This window comes from Trachymyrmex cornetzi, unplaced genomic scaffold (assembly GCF_001594075.2).
Source record: "Trachymyrmex cornetzi isolate Tcor2-1 unplaced genomic scaffold, Tcor1.1 scaffold227, whole genome shotgun sequence".
Taxonomy (NCBI): Eukaryota; Metazoa; Arthropoda; class Insecta; order Hymenoptera; family Formicidae; genus Trachymyrmex; species Trachymyrmex cornetzi.
The window spans coordinates 815,892-840,873 of record NW_017296923.1 but is presented as its reverse complement, the minus strand read 5'-3'; the positions used below and the strand labels follow the sequence as shown (position 1 = coordinate 840,873).

At 39.3% G+C, this 24,982-nt stretch overlaps 1 protein-coding gene across 2 annotated transcripts in view; it reads right to left on the bottom strand.

Moving 5' to 3' along the window:
- Positions 1 to 24,982, bottom strand: part of Sox102F (transcription factor Sox102F) — a 196,315-nt gene that overhangs the window by 73,398 nt on the left and 97,935 nt on the right. The gene's annotated exons all lie outside the window — the stretch shown is intronic.

Below are 24,982 nucleotides of genomic sequence, written 5' to 3'. Positions count from 1 at the left end.
CTTCGGCGCCCGCGCGTCGCACCACTTTCGCGCCCCGCTACTGTCCCCTGTCCCGCTCGCACCCTTTCTCACCCCCCTCTCGCACCGACGCGCTCCCTCTCTCCTTTGCTTTTGTTACCGGTGCGCTCTGTCTCCCTCTGTCCCACCAAACACGACCGCGGTCTGGCCTCTCGCTCCTACCTCTTGTTTCCTATTGCTCTTGTTCTCGTTCTCGTTCCCCCCTCGATCTCTGTCGCTGCCTCGCGTTCTCTCGTCGGCTCTTCGTCGTGCCGTCGCGGTAGAGGCGCCTCGCCGTTTGTACGTAGCGGCAAGCTCTGCCACGCACGCCACGCCTCTTTTGGGGCCTAGTCGCCGCCTCCTTTCTCCGACACCCACGCCGAGACGGACTCTGCCCGCCACTGCCGCCGCTACCACCACCATCCGTCGTTGGTACCTCCACCACAACCACCACCGCCACCGACTCCCGACGTTGTCCTCGCCGACGTCCTCGTCCACGTCCTCGTTCTCGTCGCCTTTGTCGCCCCGCCGTACTGTACCGACACTACCGACGCTCGCCGCCACCGTCGACGGATCGGCATTCGTTCGCCTGCGTACGTACTACGTTCGCGGTTGTTAGATTCTATACAGCTGGCCCCGCTCCTTTCCCCCAGTCTGACATCCTGAGGCGCTGCTAACTCGTATACGCTGGGCGTAGTAGTAGCAACGAGTAGCAACGCGGATGGACAGCTACGCGTGCTTACCGTAGCTACGTTTGTGTCCCCCTACTAACCGCCACCGATCTCGTTGCTCAATGGGAGCGAGCGGATGGAGAACGCGATTAACGCGCAACACGTCACGTGGCATGGAAGAACGCGGTGCATCGCCGGAACGAAGCCGGCGCGGCCGGCGTGAAACGTTCGCCAAATTGCACCGGTCTGTCAGTATTGCAGTAACGATATTCATCTCGAAGCGATATTTTCGTTTAGAGGCAAATGGCATCTGTCATTGCGATATACACGTCGTACTTTGATTATATCTTTCAGAACTATTTGCCTATCTCGTTCGCGACATACTTTTTTTACTCTCTATTTATCAGTTAATGAGAGAGAAAAAATGCAAATAATGTGACACGCCAGTGCAATGTCAGCCTCGCAGAAATTAGACACGAAATAACTTGTTGGAATAAATATATTATATAATAAATTAATGGAAATTTACATTTGTTGATTCCGTTGATTCTTTGCATGTTAAATTGTAAAACAATGTTCTTTTTTTTACTTAATTTGAATCTACTGCGATGTCGATTTGCACGCTTATCATGATTATTTCGTAATACCCTTTCCGCAATAAAAGGAATGAATAATATGTAATATTAGAATATTTAAAAATATCATTTTCACTAAAATATAATCGGATTTAATTTTTTAATTTTGAGAAAAATAATTGATTAACACCTTGCTATTCGTTATCAACGATTTATTAATCTTTTTAATTCTTTCTGTTTGGCCGAAACTTGTAGTAATTTCGCGTTTTATAATATCAGATTCATAATCAATAGAGTAGGGCGGAATAAGTATGCACCATCGAAAAATGCAATGCAAAGAAAGCGATTGAAATCGTAACGCAAATGTCGCAAAGACGCAAAGTCGGACGATGAGCGGCGATATATCCAGGTGATTCGCCGCGCGCATTGTGTATTGTTCGGCTTGGAGGTGGTAGCACAACCCTCTTGCCGCTGAGCTCGCTCTCGCCTCGGGAACGGGTCCATGGAGGTGGTGAGAATCGACCAATAGGGCGCGAGGCACACCCGCGCAAATCACAATGCTCATTGTTGTCGCCGGGCTGTCCGCCCACATCCCCGTGCCGTGTCTTCCACCACTCGTTGTAGCTCCTGTGGCACTCGCCCAGGTAGGAATCCCCGAATCGACCCCAAATTGGGACGAGCCAAGCGCAGTTTACCGCCATTACGTTTCTGCAATGCGTAACGCATCGAACGGACATGCCACCGCTCTGTTTTTTCGATAATTGACCAAGAAATTTCGTTTTTAAAAAATGAGTATACGGTATATATTTTATTTTATTCACATTTCATCTATGCAAACTATATTATTTATGTTTTATAAAGTAAAAAAATTGTGCTACACACAAAATAAAGTATCTTTATCAATTTACTTGAATATTTTTTGATAAAACAATATTTGATATACATTTGTAAAATATATTAAAAACTCTTCTTTTAATCTATGCAAAATATGTCTCATATAAGTCATAACTAAATCGTCATTAAAATTACGTACAAATCGTTAGATATATCAGAATATCTAATCTCAGAAATATTCAAATCGCCTGTTAAATATTCATTAGAATATTATATGTATGTATCTATTTTACGTCAATATGACTGAAGTTTACAGCCTATAGTTATATTCCTCATTAAATCAGTGAGTATGCTTGTATCACATTACAAATCAAAAATTAAACTAAAAATTATGTATAATATAATAGACGAGACGTTGCAGTAACTCTATGACCAGAATTACATTTGCGAGATTGTTTCTCATTTTTTATCATTTTCGTTGTCCGGTATAATTTATTCCGATGCAATCTCTAGTTATGTATGTCAACGTTATGCACGTGTCGCCTCGTGACATTCCTCGCAACCCTCGACTGTTCTCTGCAGAGAGAAATGTATGAGAATGACTTTGGGTCGTATCTCTTTCATGTTTTCTCCCTCTAGTCATTCCACCCTCCTTTTTCGTATTCTCTGCACCCCAGCACACCCTCAACTAGAGCCTCTTACCATCTCCCGAGTACACTTCGCCGCGGCCACCGCGTAATTCGTCCGTTCGATCCTCCCCGTTTGACCCTTTCCGCGTTAGACCGCAAATCGATGTTCTTTTCCTCTCGATTAAGATCGATTGCGGTTCAGCGTCAATTTGTGTCGTCCTTGCAATTACGTCGCATGATAGTTTCCTCTTTGCGAATAGGACCGTTTGAGACGGGCTAAGAATACGACTTTCATTTTAGGTGTAATTAAAACTAATTCTAATCCTTAATCGGTTAGTTTTTTTGATTAATTTCATTAATGCTGCTAAAATAAAAATCGCGAAAATTATTTAAAAAATAAAGTTATGAAGGTCTTTGTTACAAAAAATACAACCTAATACGTTTTTTATAAATCGAATTAAAAAATTTTTATCATATAGATACTAATTATAATTCAATCATAGAATATATGTAAAATGGAATGATATAGCAATCACAAGTAATGAATTTTAAATGCTTCTGACGCACGATTTTCATTAATTAAGTCTCTGAATTTTACAATTATTATTCTCTCCATTGTGATCAAATGCTTTTATAGCTTATAGAACTTTTTTCGAAATTAAAATTATAATATTCGTATTATATCTATCATATTTTATCATATTAATTTGTAAAATTTATCGTCTTTATTACCCTGCATTAAGAATTTTTTAAATATTTTATTGACGCAAAATGAAAATTGCGCATGCAATCTTGGATTCAGTCAAGATAAAACATATGTATATACTAAAAGGGAAAATAATGTTTTCTATGTACGTTGATATGTATACATTGATACATCTTCGAAAATAAAATTAAGCAAAAATTATAAAAAAAATGTAATCATTTTTCGCATACATTCTATAAATACTGATATTATTTCTAAATACAACATGTTACGACACTGCTTTGTAACGTTGCGTTCGTAAAGCGTCGCGAGTACCAACAATAAAATATCACGTATTGTTGACGTGTGAAGTTTAATTCCGTGTTTAGGCTGGGATCAGAGAGACGGTGCATTTTCCGCCGCGGGCGGGCACGCTTAGACTTTGGCGGAGAAACGCGAGATGGGCCATCGTTATGCGTTGCACAGGGTGCGGTATTAACGCGGTGGCACGCGGGATACCGTGCTATTCCGGTACCGGTCGCGGGTGCGGGAGCCGACAAGAACAATGAGTGTTGTATGCGTTCCGCGTAATGCTCGTGCATCCTCCCGTAGGGTATGTCGGGCTCTATATAGTGGGTGTAGAAGAGAACGAAAGGGAGAAAGAGAATAACTATTAAGGGAAAGACAGGGAAAGAGGGAGAGTGAAAGAAGGAGAGAAACGAGATTTATGCGAGGCGGCGGCGTCGGTGGCGTCGGAACGTTTTGCTCACGCTGCTGGACGTCGCCGTCGTCGTCGTAATCGTCGTCGTGGTCGTCGACAACTAGACGACGACGACGACGATGAAGAAGTGCGGATGAGAGAACCTTCGTGTAGGAGGAAGAGGACAGGCGAGACGCAAGAGTCGAGATGGAGGAAAAGGAAAAAGACGAGAAGGATGACAACGCAGCCGTGGCCGCTTGTGAATGAACATTGGCTTCTGAGCATTTCCGGCCGCTTGCGCTGGTCTCTCTATCTTTCTCTTTCTTACTATCTCTACCTCTTTCTCTCATTTCGCGTTTGTCTCGTTTTCTCTCTTTCTCTCTCTTTCTGTCTGTTCCTCTCCGCACCATAACTTCACCCTGTGATCGCTCTCCTCTCTATCTGCTCGCGTCCTCTCATGAATGAGAGTCGTCGAGTCGCGACTTCGCGACAGAGAGATAGAGAAAGAGGGACAAAGGCAGAACACGCTGAGCGAAGTGGACAAGGAAGGACGAAAGAATGACAGAGGGGTGGGTGGGAGAGGAGGATGAGAGAGGAGATCGGACGAACCGTTAGCCTTAAGCCAAACGGTCGCAACGGGGCCTGAGACGAATTTAGATCAGGAATCGAGAGAACGAATAGAAAGGAGGAGGATAGAGCTACTATATGTATGCTCGCCTTCTCCTCATCCCGCGCGAGTGTCCTTTTTTTTTTACTCCTTCGTTCCTTATTCCTCTCTTCCTCCCCGCTTTGTTGCTCCCATTATTAATATATCGCCGTCTCCGTGCCTGACCGCCCGTTCCTTCGCGCATCGTTGCCGTCGCTGTTTCTTCTTGGTCCTCTTCTTCTTCTTTCTTGCACATCACCCCCGCCCGGCTCATCCGGTAACGTACACCGTACCGATTATAAATAGTAACCTTTGTCGGACGCTTTTCTTTATACTTCCATCACATCGTCATCCCCTCTGCATCTCCATGTGGTAATGTCCTTCAGATTTTATGCGCGAATAACTCGTGAAAGAGAATTTTTTAATATATAATCGTAATGTTTAATTTACGTTGTATATTAAAATTTAAAAAATGGTAGAATAATACTGGTGTGACTTTTTAATATTCTATTTAATATCTTAGGAATATCTTTGGAAAAAAACATTCAAAATTCTTCGATTTTTTCAATTGATTGCTCAGAATTACTGTACGTTAATTTAGCATTTTATCATAAGCATCTCGACTGTATTAAGTTGTCTGATAATTTTCTAAACTCATAATTTAAACTGTTCACATTTACATTGCCGTAGGACAAAGTAACAATTGTTGCGTGGGACGTTTCTGAATATAATGGGTCAGGAAATTCAGAAAAAGGATGACGTTGATGGCTGCCCGCAGCTACTTCGAGGCATGATATTATTCCTTGAAATAATATCTCGCCCTTTTATCATTTTTATCGCAACCAATTATTTCATAATTTTGAACTGTAAGGTATCTTTAAGTCACCACTGTTTTTGCCAAATTCGTTAAAACTCCGACATTTAATTATCTAAATGATAATTATTTGAAATCGTCAGAATGCAAGTCAAAGAATTAATCCTTATTATACACGATGATTTTTCTATTTTTTTACTGTACACGATGGATCATTCGTGTTAATTTTTATTACTTCAACAAATACATAAAAATTATTAAATGATTGTTACATATATACTTCAACATCTTTAAAAAAATATTTGTAAGGTTGTGTATTAAAAAAAAATCGTATATAAATGTCATAACTAATTACTCGATGCTCTTAGCTTTTCGAAGAAAAGAAATATACAGAGCGCGAATGATCCATCGTGCGTACTAACAATAAGAATTAATTCTTCAGGTGTGAATTGAACAAACGTACGTTGAACGAGTGCGTCGCACCACGCCAATGCATCACGTCGCATTGGCGAGACTTGGCGTGGGAAGAAAAGTTGCGAGAGACATGGTAGAGAGAGAGAGAGAGAGAGGAAGGAGACACACACACGCGGTGGGGCAGGCAGAAAGTGACCACGGTAGAGATGCGGGCGCGTGCCCGCGCACGAGTGACCGCGTGCGTACACACGCGCCGACACTCGAGTCGCGCCGGCGCGGCAAAGTTACCGGGCATGCTGCGCTTCTTCGCGCGAGGCGAGAAGACGAAAATTTCGCCTCGGTAGCAGCAGCGCGGCGAAATACTGCTGACCGTTAAACGTGCGCGTATAAATAGAGCGTGCACGCGTGCGCGCGCCCGTGACGTGACAGGTGTCCGGTTGGAGAATAATTAAAATCCGCGTACATATGCGGTCGCACCCGTAATAGGCGACCGTTCCGGTACACGCGGTATACGAGGTATACGACGACGGTGGGTTTACCGCGAGCGCACGCGTGCGCGCGTAGGCGTGAATTACGGCGCGGTGGCTAACGAACAACGGAGACCGCGCTGGCCGGCATTATCACCGTGCTTGGCGATATAGAGGGGACCCGTACAATGATCGATCGGTTCGTGCGGTTGTCGATTTATAGAACGGACTCTAATCGCATAAAACGGGAACGACTACGTCACAGAAGCAGTTTTGCAATAGATTGTATGTGTAACAGGAGGTATATTACTTGCGAAAGATAATTGTGGAGAAACATGAAAAATTCAGAGTAACCTATCAGATGCAGACACTGATATTTATCTTCTTATTATAATATGATAAGAAATCGCTCAATTAATTTCAGTGAATTTCCTTCGTAAATCCTATTAACGTGAAATGATCTCAATTGATACTATTATTCACCATGACGTCAAGATATAGAATTAGCATATTATAACATTGTAATGCATTGTAATGCATTGTAACACAATAATAATTATTCGTTTATAATCTCTCGATCTAAGGCTATAGATTGAATAACTATAAGTTATTCAAGGTATTCCGAGATGATTATCAAATATTCTAAAAGCACTTAACCTGTAGATACATTAAACAATATAATTTTAAATATACGTCAGGATAAAAAATGTTTGTTTAATCGCGAAATACTATGATTAAACGATGTAGCTTAACTAACTCGTAGAACTGTATCATTAACTTCTGTATTGAAACAATAAGCGCAAACAGCGGCTGATAATAATGGCCTTCTCATCATCCACTTAAAAGAAAATTAATATGAAAAAACTTCCTTTGTTTTTCCTTCTTTTTTTTTCATGTTAATACATCCGTTCCCATCGCAGCTCGAAATCTTAATTACTAATGGCTACGAAAAGACGATTTCTTACGCACGCAATCGGTTGCGGGAACACGCGCTGCTCACAACGATGCCCGCCGAGACAATGGGATTCTCATTCGAGACCGACAATGCACGTGCGCATATTTGTATCAGATATCTGAAATTATACGACGCATATACCATCGTGAGAACTCGCATTCCACGGAATTAAAGTTTTCATTCTAGATTAATCATAAGCGGTGTTTACAATGAGATATTAAGACCTAAAACTTAAGTTTTGAGCCGTAAAAAATTGACTAATCATAGATTATTCTCCCCATATGACTGGTTAGTCAATTTCTTATGGCTTGAAGTTTATTGAATTTTACGCCTTAAAATTTTATTATAGACACCGCTGCAGACATCGTTATTTCTCACATCTTCGAATTCTCGATGAATAATACGTCGACTCACGTATACTGAGAACAAAATTTATTAATCAAGTAATCAATACTAGAAAAATGGCTATTACTAGCTAGGTTGAAGCTGGATCTTCATTGCTTTAAATAATTCAATCTTGAATTACTAATATACACTGCATATATATCATATTGTAGTCTTTTTAGAACTGCGCGCCGAATTGTTTTTCCGGACTATAAACGCAATTAAAACTACTCTAGTAATCGCGAATTAAATTGACAAGCAATTTAATAATTTGATGCTATCATCAAGCGTCATATTATAAAGATGTTGGAACTGTTAATAAATTTATTTATTGTACCGATTATTGCGAAGAATATTACTAAGGCCTCGGTGGTCTAATGGTTTAGAACGCTCGTACGGAATACAAGAGATCCGGATTCAAGTCCCGGCCGAGATAATATTTTTCGTAATAAATTTATTAACAGTTTCAACATATTAACCCTTTTACCGTACCATCTACAATTTGGTGCCTCATTCATACCATCAAGGGTCACTTCAAATCTCTTCGTTTTTTCACCCCCCCCCTCTCTTCGAAATAATTTTAAAAATCTCTAAAAATTTACCAACATACTTTAAACTTTCTAGAATAAATATTGACTCTTTATTGTGGAAAATAATAAAATGTAGTATAATTTATAATTATCGAAAGACTCAAAAAAACTTGCACGAACAGGAATCGCTCGGTCACTAGTTACCCATATTAGTACGGTAAGGGTTAATATTGTTTAAAATTTATTAAATCATATTTATCAATAGTACCAAAACTACTAAACATATTTACTTATAGTAAATAAATATTTATTCAATAAAAAATGATAGTAAAATTAAATTAATAGTTCGTATAGTTCGAATAAATACATATTATATTTACATTTAGTAAATTAGTAAATATTTAGTTATTCTTATTTGAACAAATGTTTATTAAAATTTGGTACATCTTGCCAGTGTACACAAAAAATTAAGCAAATCTTTAGAACAATCAATATTATTGCGCAATACTCAATATTACACAATAGTATTGATCATCTGCAACTTGTATTAATATTTACTTTTAATTATTTAAAAGGGCATTATTAATATATTGCACAAAATAATTATACAATAATATCGAACGACCTAAGGTGCGGTTTAGATTACGAGTTATTTCTTCTTGAAGGAAGAAACTGACGATTACACAGAAAATAAGAGTAAAGTGTAAATAATTGTAATTATACAGTTGTACTGATAATAGAAAATTCGAGAACGTCTCCTACGACCGAAGTCGAGAGAAGTCGACGCGATGGAAAGGAGCGGCATTATATCTGTCGTGACGGCACGTGTACGCGCGTATGTATGATACATACACACGTGCAATTAAAGCGGCGTGGTCGCACAGTGCGGATCACTGTTCCGCGCGCACGGCCGCCCTCATGAATGGAGCACGGCACGGCACGGACGGAGGAGTGAGTCAGGCGCGAAAGAATGGCGAGGATATTTCATAAAGCCGGAGCGAGAAAACGGCCCGCTCGTGAGTGGCGGCTGCGAGGAGGCCGCGAACGGCTATTATTATCGTTTCTCGACTCCTTCTCGGCCGCGGCCCTCGCAGCAGCGAGCGAGCGAGCGAGCGCACGCGGCTCGAGAAACAATAAGCAGTTTGTACTTGGGAAAGCACATTGTGTGCACTCACGGTGATGTATCGCGTATCCTCGAGGTCAGCGCGTAAGAACGATATGACCCATGCGGCCCGTGCGTTCCCACAAGCGATTAGTCAAAGTTAACTGATGTTTAACTGATTCCCCGTCAGAGTCAATCCTTTCGGAAGGCAAATTCGAAAGAGACGAAGGATCGGATATAAACCCGTAGTTGATTTCAACTAACGTTTACTCGCATACCTAAAAGACCAAGGAGATGAGACAATTACCGTCTCTAGTCTCATTAGGATGATGAATATAGACGAATAAGTGTCGAATAAAAGAACATAAGAATAGTGAGAGGAAAGAGCGCGACGCAGACGAATTTTTGAACGTGAGACTGTCACTTGGAGAATTCCTCATGGCCTTTATGAGCAGACTCGTTTTCGGGTACATACATGTATCTATACCTTTCGAAAGATTTCTAATCGACGAGTTTTACGAGGTTGAATCGCCGCTAATTCGTAGATTGCACCCGGCCAGCTATAGCCATACGTCTATTAACGTACAGGCCGTGTCTTGTTAACGTTAATTTATGTACGCGCAGCGTGCGCGGATTTCTCGTTACAGCCGCGCATTACAAGTTTCACGAGGCGAATTATAGTGCCTGTACTCGTTAAACGCTAAACGTTTATTATCCGCGGTTCGTTACCGCAAGCGTCTAATCTACAATTCACCTGAACACGGATTACGATTATGCAAAGCGCCATGTGCTCACGTTTGCGTAGCGACGATAAAAGAAGAGCCTCTAATCGCATTTTGACTTTATGACAAATCATTTAACATAAATCTGCATAATATTAATCCACCTTTTCTTCACATATATATCTCATTATTATATATCCGATATATATTATTATTATAAATTGAAGCACGGACAGCTTTGTAAATTATAGGTTACACTACAGATTAGGTGATTATTCCTGAATGAGCGTGACGTTTAGAGAGCTCCAGCGAGCGGGTTGTATCATGCGTGTGACTCTACGCGCGCGTATACACACGCATGAACTCGCGAGCGGTTCCGATCTCGAGACTAGACAAGTTAATCGGCCGCGAAAGCACAATAAACTCCGAGATAATAAACGGAGCGTCGTACGTTCGTTTACCATAATAATGCCTTCCGCCATGGCAGATTCATGCAGCATCCGAAGCTACCCGAAACGAATAGAACGCTATAAATAGGAATGCTCTATCTCCTTCCTCTCTCCTCTCTCTCTCTCTCTCTCTCTCTCTCTCTCTCTCTCTCTCTCTCTCTCTCTCTCGCTGTCGCTTTCTAATCATCCTTTCCTCCTCCCTCGTTCGAGGTTTGTTCGCTTTCTCTCATCTCGTACTCCTCTTCACTTTCCTCTTCCCTGCTGCATTCTACAGAAGCGCGTCCCGATCATCATCTCCACAAACCCTACGCCCGCGCGTGCACGCGCGCCGGCCACAAACGCGCGGTTATTTCAGAGAGCGAATCTCCGCTCTCTTACACGCCGCTAGCGGGATATTATTACGTGGCCGTGCATTAACGCGCGCGAAGATCCTTCCGATATGATAGACGAGCATGTATCGCGTTGCATGAAGGCAGCCGCCGCCGTTTTACGTCGCCGATGCAACTGTTTCGCGCTTGCGAAACCGTGCGGAAGTTAAGAGTAACGACTCGGCCCACAACGAAAAGATCAGTCCACTGCGTTTTTAATATATCTATATAACTTTGCTTTGTAATATGAATATTGGATATATCCCAATGAATTTTTTAAATAAAATATCTATTGACTAAATAAATATCTATGGTTTTCTAAAATATTCGGTATAAATATAGCCAACATTTAATATTATATAGAAAAAGATTTTAGTACAAAAATTATAAAGAAATCAAATAATCTCGAAATAACATTTTTGTTTGAAGAGAGAGAAAGAGATAATAATGAATGCATAATCTATATTCTATCGGATTAAATGCCTTGCACATTGTTAAATTTATGTCAAATTAGATATGCCTAATTTGAGTTATTTTTATCATTTCACCACTGCTCCTATTCAATACATCATTAATTTAATTAAAACAATGGAATTAAACAATCTAACCAAAGAAAATGTATTAAATTTGACTTAAATTTAATTCATTATTTGCTAAATGCATATATACGTTAATATGTACGATGTTCACTTTGAAACTAATTACAGAAATGGATGGATTTATATTTCGACATACATAGAAGTTTAAGATAGCAAAATGTTATTTAACTCAAAGAATTGGTCTACTATTGCTTTTAACAGTGTAGAATTTGATTAGAAAATATGTATATTTTAAAATGTATTTATATTATTTAATAAAGTACACTGTGGTAGTTTAAAGATACACAACATTGTAAATATATTTATAAAATAAGATCGCGCTTGTGTGTTAATTAACATTTATGAAAAAAGAATAACGGAGTAAATTTGGTGATATATACTTCCGTATTGGAAAGAGTCTAGTTGCACTAATTGGAATTCTGGTTGAAAATGATCAAATCAGAAATTTGATTAAATCTATTATAATTCTAATTAAAATATATAACCAAAATTCTGATTAATATGATCAAAATCTTCTGGTTTATTCATTTTCAATCTGAAATTTTTCTAAGTGCGACAATCGTAGGCAAATATTTTAAGTTACAGATTGAATGTGTATAAGTGAACAACATAAAAAGAAAATGGATATGTGTGCTCCTTAGTGATACGGATCCTATTATAAACCACTTGAAGAGATTTTGTCACACTAAGAATCGATAAACTGAATTTGATCAAAAATACTATGGGAATTAAATTCTGATTATCAGCAAACGTAACACTGAAATAAACGAACGAAGAGATGGGGAGGATGAGTACTGGAAACGAGGTCTCGGGATCAGGAAAGAACCGTACAAGTCGGTTCTTGGTGTTTTGCACAGCCACCCCCGTGCTCTCACTCCCACCTCTTCCTTACCAGCTTCGGAGCTCGGGGGATGGTTTAAGTTCGTGGTGACAGGAACGAGCGCTCGCAATGATTAATGGCTTAGCGCATTAACAGGCTATTGACAAACACGTTTCTCATCCAGAACCTCCATCTCGCCCTCGCGCTCTCAGTTCTCTGGTTCTTCGGGGCGATCGACGAGGACGGCGACGGAGTGATAAAGGGAAAGAAAGGGGAAGAAAGATCGAAAAGAGGGACGCGACGGGGTGGGCTTTCTTAAACACGCCGCCTTATAAAGAGAAAGAAACGCGAAGAAAAAGAAGCCAAAGTGAGAGGGAGAGAAAGGATAGGCAAAGAAGAAGCGATCTTCTCACCCTTCAGTAACTACGCTGACAAAAACGCATCTTCGTCATCCCCTAAAGATCGTACCTGCCTTCTCTCTTCCCACCCTCTGCCTCTTCTTTCTTTGCCCGTTTTCTTACTTGCTCGTCTACTATCGCTACATATCTACGTAGTACGTATTTCTCTAAACGCCGTCCCGTTCGCCTTTTTCCTACCAGATAAATGACGCCTTAGGGCTTTCAAACCATCAGCTTCTAAATAGGCAATATCCTTTTTTTATTCGACAAAGAGCTATCGGTCTTTTTAGCCTCTTTTTGGTATTGCGACAAAGTCAGTTTAGAGAAAGATGTCAAATGCAATTGAGAGATTTTAATGAAGCGAAATGTTGAGGATAGCAAGAGTAATGATTCGAAGCAGATACTCTATTGCGATTCTCAATAAATCTTATCCGAATATTAATTACGTCATCTGCGCATACATTTGAAAAACAAGATTATACTTGCGGAATGGATATACGATTATCATCGAGATATAATCATCGTCAAAGCGAGAAATTAATAGCGTTATAAATGATATCGATATGTTACAAATGATTCTAATCAACAAGATCTCACGTAGAAAAAAAAACGGACATGGTATAATAGAGTGCATCACAAGAATGCGAGGCGAGAATCTATAGCCTATAACCATGCAAATTGCTTTCGTGCGCATTGACATATGAGAAATAACAAGCAATTAGCATACGTAAATTGTTATAAATATCACCGGATGCATAGAATGACATTTAGTCTTGTTGATAAATTTCAATAGTATTAACAAGACCTGACAGAATTGTTATTATTTAACGGACGTGTACAAAGACGCATCTAAATAACAGCTTTTCTAAGACTAAAAATAGATGAATCACATTGCAAATCCAAGTGTGTAACGTGCTTTATATACAACACGTGTGATTTAGTTTTCCGTGTAAAAATTACGCTGTACCACGTTTAAATGTGTAAATCCATTTTGGTATGTGCAGTATAGCGTTATTTTTACATGGAAAATTAAATCACACACATATGAAGGCACTTTTTATACACTTAAAATTGCGAAGCCAACCGATTTTTTATAACTGATGACGATATAACTTCGTAGTAATTTCCAAAAATATTTTGAACAGAATGTTCTCTGGAAAAACATTCAAACTTGTCGCGGATTTGGAATCGCGATTTTTTACGCGATCGAACGCAATACTAATCACGATGTCAGCATGGCTTTGTTGTTAGCATGATGTGCGCATAGGTAGGACAGATTATTTAAAAGAGGACACGGGACGAACTTGTTCGAAAGAGCGACTGCATATTGCTGTTCTCCACGCGTGCTCGCGGTATTCATGTCGTCTCGCGCGATGCACCGGCCGTGCCTTTCATATCGCGCGTATACAAATGCCTGCCGGCAAGAGATAAGTGGTTATTCGGGGATACTGGATCATATTGAAATTCGTTGGGCCAACGATAGAGATCATGGCATAGCGTTTTGTTGCGATCCACTTTGGCGTTTGATTGGATCATGCTGCGGGAGTCTCGCGGAGTCGCTGTATCTATGTAATGCACACGCGCGACGTGGAATGTGCACAGTAATCGCTCGATGTACTTGTATGTACACGCGACTAATTTGTATAGACATGCGTCGACAAGAGTATATCGGGTAAACCTGAAAGAGAAACGCTGGCGGATGGTAGATTCGAGGAGGAGAGTCTTTTTTTACGCGAACCTCTATTTTCATTTCCCTTGTATCCCTTTCATGTCTCTACGCCAATCATGAATTATCGTCGGCGATTGAAATTGTTATCATTCGATTAAATGTTATAAAACCATACATTTCGTTATGTTATTAATTAACAATTTGCAATAAGAGGTAAAATGTCAAATGTATATGTGGTAATAATATTAAATTAATTTAATTATTAAGAAAATGTAGGAAATTTGCAATATTAAATACCACTGTAAATGACTAAATCTTTTTTTACAATATTTTTTTTATGAGAGAAGATAAGAGTTCATTGTATACAACTGACACTTGGAGCGATTAAATACATCTTCCTGAATAGAAAACCGGGATTTTTTCTAAACGTAATTATACTCCTGTCGACAAAGCAAAAACATAAGAACGATGATTGAGATGTAAGACTATGAAGAAATTTCATACTTGTGTTAATAACAGTATCTTGATACTTGACTTCTTCCTCTCTTTAATGTCCATACTTATTAACGTTGATTTTAATTATAAAAGTAATGTCTAGAGCTTCTTTTTAATTCTGAGATTTAATTTTAAAAAATACTGTAATGTCAGTCGAACTAAAAATTAAAATTTAAAATATTGATATAGAAATTTCTTTATAAATTATAATATAAACCTATATGGAACCGTATCGAATTAGTTATGCAATCGACTGGCACATAAGAGAGCACATAAGATATACACATGGTGCATAAGAGTTTCGAAGGAAAAAGCGCTCGAAGAACGTTGCGGAAACTGGTTCTATTCATACGTGACTTCCTAGATCGGCGAAGAGCGCACAATCGGTACCGCGGTCTCCAATGGATGCTCCTTGCAAGAAGATGGGGAAAGGACTTATGGGGGGGCATGAGGGTGGAGATGGCAATGATGGTGGAGCTAGAGGAGGTAGGAAAAAGGGAGCTCGAAGAGGATGTGGCTCAACTCGTTCGACCCATTCACGTTCCGATGAAAAGGCTGCGTCGAACAGACATCGTGAAAAGAGAAGAGAATTATTATGATTATTATTATTAACGTTTCTATAGGAATGATTTCCCCTTTTCCTATCTGTCTTCGACTTTAGGTAGATAAAGGTCATACCTCTCTCTTCTCTTGGACGGAAGGGGGTCCTCTTTCAACGAGTCGCGAGGAAGGCTCGATGTTACAATGGTTGCCCAATTATTTAAGTTAGATACAACAATCAACGCTAATTTTAGGGTCACCGTTTGTAGAACTCGTTTATTCTAACGTAATTTGCGAAAGCGAAGAAGAATGCATTTCGCATAACAATCATTTGGTTAAATAAATTAATTATCGAGTAGAAATAGAGAGATGTTGAAAAGTAACCCTAAATATTTCCACATTTTTTGAAAGCCTAGAATAGTAAAAAAAAACTTGCACAGGACGGAGAGAATAAAAATATGATTGTAAATGGAGAATTAACTTAAACCTCAATAGTGTAATTTAATTTTCTATTTGTTCAGTTCAAATTTTTTTACTATTCTAGACTTTAAAAAAATATAAGAAAATTCAGACATACATTTTTCGAATTTTCTATTACGTTACCAAAGGTTTTTTGACAAGATAGGAGAAGGAATCGGATTTCACCTTTCTATATTTTGGAGAAATTTTACAGTGAAATTTCACTTGTACCAAAGAAGATTCAGATTGTAGACAAAGGGTTAAATCCGTTTAAATGTAGTTTGAATTTTACTTTGACTACATTGTATCTCACTATCATGTTTACGGGGATGCTCGAACACTGGTAGACGAGGGCGTTCTCCTCGCGGATAAACGAACGACAATCACACGTACATGGCGATTAATACAGTCAGCCCAGTGTACACGCATAAGCTCGACACGTAAATACGCGAGTATGTAAATGACGGACCGACTACAATGAGACTGTTGTCTGACGTAGAAAGGCTGATGGCCGCCAGGATGGCGGTTCGCAGCGAAGCGCGAGGAAGTGGAGAAGCCACGACGAAGGTCAGAGAGGATTTGCACGTGGTGGTCCAGGCCCGCTGGAGCGCGACACTCGAAGTCCCTTTCGTGAAGAGACCGTCGTCGTCTTTCGTAGCGTCGCCATTCAAAACACGTGGTCCATATTAGCGGGAGCGACGAATAATGGGCGACTGAAATGGGTGTGCTTGACGGAAGAGACCCGGAAACGAGACGGCTGACTCGAGTGACCAAGCTCAATTACGTCAGACGCGAGTTTCGTTCTTTTTTTTTCTCTTTTACGGATATAATGACCAACGCGATCTCTCTACGCGCTGAGGTTTACATGGATGAGCAGCGATATGGCAACTAATCTAGAAATAATCTTTGTGTTTTCTCCAATCTGCATCTTCCCATACCTGTGCTCATCAGTAATGTTATTTATATACAGCAGTAGAATTATGCGTTTACAGAAACAAATTAGCGTAGGATCCGGTCAGGTTGGCAGAAAGAGTTAATTGGATTCATCTCGCGTACTCATCGATTTGCAGCAAATAAATTGCGAGACGCATAAATTACGGTACATCGCTAAACTTTTATGCAGTCGACCGAAGCTTTTCGCATAACGTTAGCGCATTACGGCACACAAATACGTTTGTGGAAATTGCTAAGCATACACACGCGCACGGTAGGTGGGCGTGCGGAAAGGCAGCGGAAGAGGGCACCGGAGGGCGCGAACGCGCCTTTTCTTTTGTCGTTAGGACATAAGGAAGGGGAAACGGGTACAAAGCGCGTCTTGTGTTGGGGATCCAAAGAAAACGAAACTGTACGTGGGTGTGAGTGCGTGCGATATATTTTGTAATTATATTGCGCGTGTGTAAGTGGCGCGTACCGAATCTCTGTGATCTTTTTCCACGTCCATGGTTAGAATCAGGCATTGAGACCAATACATTTTCGGTCGATAGACTCAACCATGAAAAAAAGAATTTTGCTAAAGTATTAAAAAATTTATAGATGCAGATCTAAAAACAATTTTGTTGGAAATAATATTGTAAAAAGTTTTGATATTCTAGCAACCAGTTGAAGCGTCCTATATAATTATTTTGATAGTCCAACAAAATTATTTATTCAAATCTGTATCTAATTAAATTTTTAAATACTTCAGCAAGATTATCTTTTCAGTGCAAGTATCGATGATAACATAAAACGTATAAACAAATAAATATAGTTTAAAAATTTTTATAATAAATAAACGATAAAGTAGAGGATATTTCTGTAAGTTAATTGTACGGATAAATATACATGTAAACTTTTTCGTTTTTTTTTTACTTCGATTGCTGTCAAAGGCAAGAACGGAGGAAGTATGCATTTTACTGAAATCTGGATTAGTTGTTATCATGGATCTCCACAACTGCAATATATTTTCTTAATAATTTTTTTATAGAATTAATCGTAATAGACACAAAAAACGGACTTTAATTACACATATCATGTATAAAAAACGAGGGAAATATGCATTTCACCGAAGTTGGATCAGTTATCAAAGATCTCCGCGCTGCAATATATTTTCTTATCAACTTTTTTTTATATAGAGTGACGCAAGAACTGTCTTACCATTTAATTTTCAATTTTCCATGCTTTAGTAATTATTTAGTTTTATACTACTTCTGTACCAATATTATTAAAAATAAATAAATGTATTATATATATATAAAGCAAATGGTATGACATTTAATGCATCATCCTGTATAAATAAGTTGATAAGAAAATATATTACAGTTGTGGAGATCCTTGATAACAACTAATTCAGCTTCGTAAAAAGCACTTTCTTCGTTTTTGTTAAGCTTCGATTGACAGCAATCTGGCTTATAATAAACATAAAAAAGATTATATATATATATATATTTATCTTCCTCCTCTCTTAAATGTAATTGAATCTTGTTTTTATACAAGTATAATTATATTCCGCTTTCTACATAAATGTAATTATGTCCCGTTTTCTATATAATTATAATTATATACGATATATAAATATAATTACTTCAGTTAAATATCTAAGAAATTAGATCCATAATTATATGATAATCGATAACTATTCCAGTCTAACTATCAAGAATTAAATTAATCGAAATTACAGTCGTTTCAATCATTGGTTGAAGATCTGCTTCCGGGCTTTACCCGCATAGCATATTCAACGTAGTAATTTTGTGCAATGTTATAAATTTGTATGAACGTTGCTCAAATAGTAGCTTATTACAGGATTTTACATAATTTGCCTTCCCTATGGCGATAATTAGTAATGACGTTACTCTTATATATTAGAAAAAGCGGTGATAATTACGCATTAATAGCTATTATACAAACCAAGAAGAATACATAAATCTCGGTATTATTCAAACCGTAAGATTGTTGAATGATCGAAAAAGTTACATGCATCACGTAATTATACCCTAAGTTGCAAATTAATACAAGTGCTGCTTGACGTGTATTTGCCGAGTTATGTTAATTGGAGTAACGAGGTTTCAAGCATACTTCATGTATATTTATGCATAAGAATTTTCCAACTTCGCAATTTTTTATTACATAATGCGGCTGACAAAACAAGTTTTTATATCGCGTGCAGATGTGAGAGACAATGTAGATAGGAATCTTAGTGTTACCATTAAAAGAGGAATTCAGTACCTTTTTTCTAAAACCAGTTTCCGATCTCAAATATTAGACATTCAATTTCATGGAGACACGGTTTTCCTTCGGTTCATTTTAGCCGATATATTTTTTTTTATGAGCAGCACAGATAGTTCGACGCGAACTCCTGATGTAATCTTAAGACAAGCACTTCAGTTTTCACATAAAAACGGACTATAAATACGATGCGTTATTTTCGTTCAAGAAATGACACGGGGCATCCGCGAGTAAATGTACAGAGTATACAGTACCTACACCAAGATATTCTACTTCTCAGACGCGACATTGAGAGGCATAACTCATCTCTCTCGCGCCTCCGGATGTTGATGACGCTGTTAATTTATTCGTCTCCCCCTATATCCCCCTGAGACCGTCCGTCTATCACTCGGGACATTTTCGTCAGTCGCGCCCCTCTGGAAATCTTCCCAGTTTCTCGAAAAACCGACACAAGTCCCAGATTGCGACAGATACGATCAGCCAACACTTGAATAAATCGTATGCACTGTTTCCGTGCAAGGGTGCTCAAAATGAATTGGACTTTTATGAAGTTAATAAACAAAGAGAAATACATTAATATATTTCTATTTCACAACAATCATTACTCCGTATAATTACTAATGTGAATTGTTACAAAAAAATTCCATTTGGTTTAAAAATATCGAATCTTTATAAATATGTTAATTATTATGCATAAAGAGATATTTTCTTATCTAACTTAGTTGTTAACAAAAAAATCTCGCACGGCTTTCTCAAATGAACGGAATTAATCATAAACGAGCAAATGCCTCTTTACGAGTCGACATTAGAAGGTATTAAAAGCGGCCTCCGTCCCGATTACATAATTCAATCTCGACGTTAATAATGCCTCGTACCTGTCCGTTCTTTTGTCTCTCACACTGCACCTACGTGATAGATTGATAGATGCTCCTTACAAGTCCTGGCAAGCGGCCTTTAAGCTTGCACAGATTTACAATAGTAGACAATTAACGAACATTAGCGGCATCAGGAAGAAAAAGAGAGACAGAAAGAGAAAGAGAGAGAAAATTACTGAGAAGTAATTACTATTTTTAATGACTTCATAATTTAACATACAATTATTTTTTCTTTATTCATTAAAGCAAATAAATTCTTCTATAACGACAAGATCGAGTTGATATTACACACTTCTCTTGTTTATTATTGCCACAATAATAGCACTATTTAGATTAAACTTCGTTATGTTACGTCATGAGAATTTAACCGCAGTGATTAATCATTTAGTCATTGTCGACGTAAATAATAGAGCATTAAATAATAAAGCATTTTTCCTCACTCGTAGGAGCGTTTTGCACGCGACCGAATGCGCAGGTGTACATTTTATCCTGTAATGTTACCACATCTCGACGTCGGAGCGGCTTTTTGTCAGTGCCGAAGGAAGCTGACTGCTACACGAAAGAGAAAGAAAGTGCCAAGACGAAAAATCTCCTGCCTGCGTAACACACGCACGCTTCGGCGACGTTTCTCATTTGGTTAAGAATAACACCGTCAATCTGTCGCACGGCGCGTTGCGAGATAATACTCGGGTTCTTAATTTCCGTCACCGTCGGCGACTTTTGTTGTACCGAATTCGTTCTATTATTATGTAACGAGATGGAGAACACACATATTGATGTGAAAAGTCGCCAGTCTTATTGACAGTTTGAAAAATATATTCGTACCCGGAAAAAAACAATTTTATATTGAAGCATCTAAAAACATAGCTATATATACAGGGTGTAATTGAAATAACGCTTACTAATCATATAGTGTTATTCCTAATAAAAAACTGAGACGAAAAGTCCTCTATCATTTTGCAATTTTCGCAATATTTTTTTTAGTTACCCAATGAGCAAAATATCTAAAATTGACGTATATAAGACAGCTTTAAGATATCTTTAAGAGTTCTTTAAGAAAAATTTTCAAAATATTTCACAAAGAACGCGAAAAGATATCTTAAAATTGTCTTATACATCGATTTTATCCGTTTATTCGGTAATATTTAGAAATTAATATCTCGTTAATTGTTGCAAAAATTGCAAAATGGTAGAGGACTTTTTAACTTAGTTTTTTATTAGGAATAGCACTGTATGATTAGTGGGCGTTGTTTCAGTTACGCCCTGTATGTATATATATATATGTGTATATATGTATATAAGGGTGATTCAAAATTCCTGCATCCGAAGTACAAGACGTGATACTTTATGCAGAAATAAACAACTTTTTCCTTTAACGAAATTGCGTCCGATAAATAATTTTTGTGCTTATTTGTTGACTTCAACCTGCTCTCCTGCAAAAACTACTTATTGGACGCAATTTTACTAAAGGAAAAAGTTATTTTTTGTGCTAAAACGAACAATTTTTTCCTATAGTAAAATTACATTCGATAAATAATTTTTGCGTTTACTCGTATAACTTCAACCTACTCTCCTGCAAAAACTACTTGTTGGCAATTTTGTTAAAGGAAAAAGTTGTTTGTTTTTGCATGAAGTATCACGTCTTGTACTTCGGATACGGGAATTTTGAATCACCCTGTATATATACAATTTGAAAATAATTTTGTTGAACCATCAAAATAATTATATGTAAGAAACTCAAGGATGATGAGCAATACTGCAAAAAATGTTGACATTCTAATAACACCTATACAATTATTTTGATGGTCCAAAATTATTTTCAGATCTGTATTTAAATCTAAATTTTTAGATACTTTAGCAATATCGTTTGTTCTATATATACGTGATCTCTCTCTCTCTTTTCCACATAACAAAAAATATAAATCTACTGCAAATAGATATTTCTTTTTTAAACGATTAATTAGAGTGCTCATTAAGGTTTACTGAGCTAGAATAAATAGTCAATCACTAGTTATGTGATTAGCGATTTATCCAAGAATAGACACGAAATAACATACAGGAGTCATTTACTGAATCACGTTTCATCGTATACTTAATACATCCCGTGAACTGTTTCATCTCTATATCACTGTCATCCCTCTGTCCGTGCTCTCTTTCGTTCGCGATGTCCATGTCCATTAATTCACCGAGTCGTCTATCGTCGCAGTAAGTAATAAGGTAAGAAGGACGCGAAATAAAAGGCAGCAAGATGTATTCCGGTCACGAGGCGGCAGATCGTTGTTAGTAGCACGAGGAGGGTTGGACCGCTCTCTTTCTCGGCGAAGATTCGTTACACGACGACGGGAAGGAGGTATCTCATCTCGCGGATAACCCCACGCCCGTGACGTAACGTCATAAAAATAATCAGTCTCGTCCGATGAGCCCGGAGCGCACTTTGATCTTCGCGCATTTGTTTCTCCGGCATCGTCCGGGAATCTCCTCCCCATCCGAGACTGTTCTGCGCATTTTTTTTCACGAGCACGGCGCGAGGCGAAAGGAAGGGAAGGGAAGGGAAGGGAAGGGAAAACGATGGGGAAGTAGACGGAACGCCCGTGCCGGATGAACTTTCCCAAGCGGCGAGTTTTCGTGCTTGCGAAATAAAAAATTAATGAGAAACGCTACCGCGCGCTGTATTTGGTTTCGGCTGCACCGGCAAACCGAAGAAATGACGGCTGGAGCTCCTATTGGCCATTTTGAAATTGAGTACGCCGCAAGTTTAAGACTCCCTGCCTGATCGCGTCCTTTTTCCTTCCGCCGCGCCGGCCGGCGTTCCGGAACTCTTGTAATTTGCCATCGAGAAGCGACGGCAATTTCCTTGCGCGCGATTGGAAAGCCATTTACGGTGGAATATATATCGGACTATGCTGGAAATTATGGCGCCAGAATAAAAGGGGCTCGTATGTGTTCGCCAGTCGTCGGTGATCGAAAAACTTGCTTTTAACAGATTAAATAGGGGCGATTCGGTCTTTACAAAAACACAGCGAAAGGAAATTATTGTATATTTTAAAAATATTTACGATTAGGATGAAGAGAAGGAGGGGAAGAAAATATGAAATGGTTCAGATTAAAAAAATAGGGTTATATACTCAATGGGGTGTTTCTCTCATTGATTTTAATGATCGTAGGGAACCGTATGCAGTTCTGTAATTGTATAGACATTATATATTCGCTCGCCAACATAGCTATCCTGACATTTCAGCCGGCATCCGCGAAGCGAATATTTTCGCTTAATCGATCGCAACAAACGCAGTGGCATCGGGCGAGGTCTGGGCCTATAGACATCCATTGAATGCAGAGTATCGACTGGATGCTACGAGCCAATGAGAGGATTCCGTGCATAATGCATAGCTGGGATATATTGCAGTCACACGGTACACCAAAGCTACGCTTGGCGCATATAGAGAGAGGGAGACAGAGCTAGAGAGAGAGAGGGAGGGAAGGAGAACGCACATGTGAGAGAGAGAGAGAGAGAGAGAGAGAGAGAGAGAAATGTGCGTGTACGATATGTCTATGTAACACAGCGTGCAAGCTGCGCCGCTCTGTGTGTTTACCTAATAATTATAATTACGACATCGCAGAGCTGTTCGTCCCATCCCCTGGCAACCGTCTACTCTATTGATTAGAACAGCGAGTTGCGGCTCGATCGACACAGCGATACGAAATAATCGACATCTTCCGTTATATAGCGACACGATATATGTCCGAATCCTGTAATTATGGCCGTTAATAACTGTCGTAATCGTGCGCGGAGAATGTAGAAGATAACGCGTTTTCATCGCTACTCGATTATCTGTCAATCGCGATCGCACGCACCAACACTTTGTACTCCTTACTTTTCCTTACCTCGTCGCTGAGTATCGACCGGATAAAGACGCGACATTTTATTTGGGTCTGTGTAACGTCGCGCGGTATGGATATAGTGGCCAATAGTAAACGATGACGAGATAATGCAGTTAAAGGTCGCTATTTGGTATGGTATCCCGAATTGTACCGTCGCTTGTGATTAATTGATCGGGCTAAGATAACCATAGACGCCGCTATTACCGCTAATATGACGCGAGACATTTGAATAAATACGTAATAATCCAGCAACTTCGTTGGTTCCTTGTAAATTTGCCTCATCTATCACGTTAATTTGTAGCTGTATCAGCGAATAGAAATAGATGGGGTGCAAATAACGGTGGTATTCGTCTAGGGATCTAACTAAAATATTTTCCGATTGGTCAAGAAAAAAAAACCTCGCAATGACTGTACTTACAACACAGAAAGCATTAACACATCTCTCGTGATTTCTTAAGATCTCGGAGAGAAAGGAAATTCATAATAGTAGTAGAATAAGAGAAAATGAAGGAAGTGTATCTAATGAAAATCGATTGCGAAACGCAGTTATATGTGCCCGAGCAAGTCGTTAACGATCGCAGGGCAATCGCTCATTAAGTTTGGCAAGCCCATACGGCAGGCATCAGCAGGAGCAACGATGGACGATAAATTCATCATAGAATAATGACGTTAATGAACTGCGCGGGGGGGCTTTTGGGGCAACAAGTTCGGGTCTGGATGGCTATGAAATATTCAGGCGAAATCAATCCTGACTGCACGATCCGGGATGGACTTGGGGTGGCTCGCAGGAGGCGGAGGGGTGACCGGGAGGCACGTTCGAGGATTTCATGTCCTGAGAGGGGTGCGTACGGAGGGCTCGCGTAAAGCGTAACGGAGGCTCGCTTAACCCTTGAGTTTGCGGCCGGGACTAAAGTAGTTATGTTTGTCCTTTGAGCTGATGGGGCAGGCGCCGCGGGGCAACCCGACTAATCCTACGGGTCTCGATATATCCTGCTAATGGGTCCGGTCCCTGTATACCGGGAAGGAACTTCGACGCCAAGAGAAGCGGCTTTGACGCGCGTTATACGCGATGTATTATGCAACGCTGCATATTGGTAGTTATTGT